The sequence below is a fragment of the Xenopus laevis genome, chromosome 9_10L (genome assembly GCF_017654675.1).
Source record: "Xenopus laevis strain J_2021 chromosome 9_10L, Xenopus_laevis_v10.1, whole genome shotgun sequence".
In the NCBI taxonomy this organism is placed as follows: Eukaryota; Metazoa; Chordata; class Amphibia; order Anura; family Pipidae; genus Xenopus; species Xenopus laevis.
This window is the reverse complement of record NC_054387.1, coordinates 6,347,661-6,352,171: the sequence shown is the minus strand read 5'-3', so window position 1 is coordinate 6,352,171 and position 4,511 is coordinate 6,347,661.

Here is a 4,511-nt window from a genome sequence, read left to right as displayed (position 1 = left end):
CACAAATAACTCTTTAACCACTGGGGTCATTTGCAACCACAAGTGCAATTTTGAAAGTAAGAACTATGGTTTTTTTTTTTTTTCGCCATAATGCAACAATTCCCCCAGAATTCCAGCATGGGCGTCAATGAGAAGGGAAATAAAGATTTAAAGAGACAGGAAGACTTTAATTTCCCTACAAACCACTTTTATAACCAAACCGGTTAAGTGGAAGATGGCGGCGGATTGATCATCAAATAAAATATGTTTTTGACTCTTTTCTTTTTTTTTTTTATGGCCACTTGTATTATTCATTTCCGAAGCGACTTTTCCAGATGCAGCCTGGGGAGATCAGGGAGATTGAATGACTTTCCACAGGTTGCCAAAACCCAATGCTGGATCCAAACTGAACTCCCATAAATCACAGTTTAGCTCCTTCATTTTAAAGTTCTTTACACTGGATTTTTGGAAGGTAGAAAACAAAAAGGATTTGACTCCCAGCGTCTCTTGCCAACAGGGGATTTTATAAACTGACGTCTTGAGGTGACAGGGGGTGATGTTAGGCACCGTGGGACTGTTTTGAATGTTCCATGTGAGCCATTAGCCTCTTAGCCTTCTATATAAAAGGGCTGTGAATATAACTGGAGTGGCATGAGGGACGTGGCCCACCAGCTTTTCTCCCGGTGCCCTGCCAGCCTAGACCCATGCTGTTTACAATCCTCTTTATTATCCTTGAGTCCCCAAATGTTGCTGGTCAACATTTCCAGGGACCCCCCTCTATATAAAATTACTGTGAAAGGATTTGGGTCCTTACTGGCCTCCCCCCTAAACTCACTAACCAGGACCTTTTTGTGTAGCTCCCCAACATTTGCTACTTGAAAGAAGGCATAATTCCTAACCATGACCATGACCCAACTGGCCTTCAGGTTGGGCTCCCCTTAACTACTATGGACCCTTCTTTTTTAGAGGAACCAAAAAAGGCATAATCCTAACTCTTGAGCTAACTAGCCTTCAGGATGGGCTCCCCTTAATTACTATGGATACTTCTATCTAGGAGGAACCAAAAAGGCATAATACCAAATCTTTGCCTAATTGGCCTTCAGGATGGGATCCCCTTAATTACTATGGATACTTCTATCTAGAAGGAACCAAAAAGGCATAATACCAAATCTTTGCCTAATTGGCCTTCAGGATGGGATCCCCTTAATTACTATGTACCCTTCTATCTAGGAGGAACTCAACAAGGCATAATCCCAAATCTTTGCCTAATTGGCCTTCATGATGGGATGCCCTTAATTACTATGTACTCTTCTATCTAGGAGGAACCCAACAAGACATAATCCCAAATCTTTACCTATTTGGCTTTCAGGATGGGCTCCCCTTAATTACTATGGATCATTCTATCTAGGAGGAACCAAAAAGACATAATTTCAAATCTTTACCTAATTGTTCTTCAGGATGGGATCCCCCTTAATTACTATGGATCCTTCTATCTAGGAGGAACCAAAAAGACATAATCCCAAATCTTTACCTAATTGGCCTTCAGGATGGGCTCCCCTTAATTAATATGGACCCTTTTATCTAGGAGGAACCAAACAAGGCATAATCCCAAATTTTGACCTAATTTGCCTTCACGATGGGCTCCCCTTAATTACTATGCATCCTTCTATCTAAGAGGAACCAAAAAGTCATAATCCCAAATCTTGACCTAATTGGCCTTCAGGGTAGGCTCCCCTTAATTACTATGGATCCTTCTATCTAGGAGGAACCAAACAAGGCATAATCCCAAATCTTGACCTAACTGGCCTTCAGGATGGGCTCCCCTTAATTACTATGGACCCTTCTAGGAACTCCACCTTTTAGGAACCACTCCATTTTTGATTAATGTGTCAAAAATGAGTTGCAGCTCTTGAGTCCTAGGTTCTATTCATACCTACTCACGTCACTCTGTCTGTCTACTACAAGAGCCACCCCTTTCCCAGTGGCATATTTGGGAACAGTATAAAGCATTTGGTTCTGAAAGTGTCAAGTCCCTACGAACGTTCTCTCCTGTAGGACTCCCAGGTTCTGATCCATATAAAGTTGTCTTGCCGTCCCTACTGTTATATCATCTGGACTATCTATCTGCCATGGTTATTTTCTGTATAATGTTGAGTTTTTCCTGATTGTGGTGTTACCCAGAAGGCTCCCAGTTTTTCAAAGGATTATATCTATTTAATCTGGGCTCCAGCTGGTTTGGTTCTCTTTAGCCGTCAGTGAAATGTACACTAATTCCATGTTTATTCCATGTCTGTGTCTGCTCTCACTGTGTCTCACCCGCACTGAAGCTTTGAGACTCTCCTTCTGCCCCCACTAATTCCTCCTGCCGTGCAGAGAATTCTTTATTGGAGCGTTTGGATGCTTTTATACAGGTCATGGAACTCCAAGGTAACTTCTAATATCCAGGGTCGGACTGGGCCGGCAGGAAACAGGGAAAAAACCCTGTCGGCCCCGTCGCCCCAGACCCGCTCCTGCACTCCGTCTCTTTTTTTTTGACAACGGTAGCAGCGGAAACTGTAAGCATGCGCGCACTGGGGAGCTTAGCGGCAGAATAACATAGGTATGCGCATGCGCGCGCAGGGGGGACTGGTGAAGCTGGTACAGATGAATTTTTTGCGCCACAGATATGTTTGCGGCTGGGGGGCCCGAAGGACGGTGTGGGGGGCCTCTGAGGCTGTAAGCCCGGTGGGCCCTGTGCCCCCCAGTCCGACACTGCTAATATCCTTATATTTTGCAACTGGGGGTACTTTATTTATTATACTACACACGTTTCAGTGAGTCATGTGACAGAAATGACATCACAACTCACCGTTTATAACTGATGACATCACTACTCACCATTTATAAGGATATAATTTACAAGATAATCATGGCTTTTGTGTAATATATATATATAGTGAATAAAGTACCCCCTCTTGTAAAATATAAGGATATTATAAGTTACCGAGGAGTTTCATGACCATATAAAAACATGATGTCAGAAATGACATCAGAACTCACCGTTTATAAGGATATAATTTACAAGATATTCATGGCTTTTGTGTATTATATATATATATATATATATATATATATATATATATATATATATATATATATATATATATATATACACACACACATATATACACAAGTCTTTTGCTTCAAAATAAAGTAATATTCAAATTATATATATATATATATATATATATATATATATATATATATATATATATATATATATATATAGATATATATTTATGGCCCTGCACTTAACCCCTTCTTGAAGCTATCTAATGTATCTACCAGCACCAGCACTTCAAGGAGAGAATTCCACAACGTCACAGCTCTCCCTGTAACAAACATTTTTCTATTTTAAGAGGGAATCTCCTTTTTTCTAATGAACGGGTGCCTGTGCAGTGTCACAGTGTTTATTGTGTGGTCCCCTGTGGCCAGTATTGTAAGGTATGTGCCCATATAAAATAAAGTAGGTAGCCTATAATATCATGGTCTGTCCCAGGGCTCACATTAGAGAGCACTAGCTACTCCATCTCTCTACTGTACATGCCTGTGGGCTGCAGCTTGTAAGCCCCATACAAGGGAAAGCTAATTTTGCTTCCCTCTCCCCAATAAAGTGCATTTAATCCCAATTGTTACAGAAAGCTCTCCCTCTCGCCTGCCTTCCCCCTCTTTGGCTTCCTTCAAGGATTGTAATAATAGTATATTAAAACCAGATGGAGACGTGGGGGTGAGAGAGGGAGCACAGTCACTTTTGCAGAGTTCCTGCTTTTTATTTTTCCAAATTCCAGTGCCCCCCTTACTCTCAACTGGATGTAGCCCCTGTGATAATATGCACCGTAGCTCTCCTCCTTGCACAAATATAAAAATGTACAGACCTCTGCAGAATTTGGCTGAGCGCCCCTTGCTGTGAGATATAGGGCAGGGGGGGGGGAAGTTTGGATGGGATTTGTAATGTCTGAAACAGATGTGAAGCGTGCAACAGGCCAAGCCTAACCCCCGCCCCAGGCAATGGGCCCACCAGTATATAGAGGCCAGGATTTCAGCAGTGCTTCTATGGACTGTCATACAGTGTCTGGCTGCCATATGGGACCGTTAATGATGGGTCACTCACTGACCTTAATAGTAGCATCCCTATACCCCATGGGAGAAGCATTCCTGATTACCAACTCTCTCTGTTACTCCTTTAAAGGAGAAGGAAAGGCTAAACTAAGTAAGCTTTATCAGAAAGGTCTATATAAATACACCAGTAACCCCTCAAAGTAATGCTGCTCTGAGTCCTCTGTCAAAGGAAACACCACATTTCTTTCCTTCTATTGTGTACTCAAGGGTTTCTGTAATAAATCTCCAAAAATCTAATGCAGGGCTGTATCTACCATATAGGCACCCATGGGCCCTTCTCTAGGGAGGCAGCTATAGGAGAGCAGGCCATGGGTACCCAGATTTGGACTTGGATGCCAGGACCCCCAGAAAGCCTTAGACAGTGGACCTTTCCA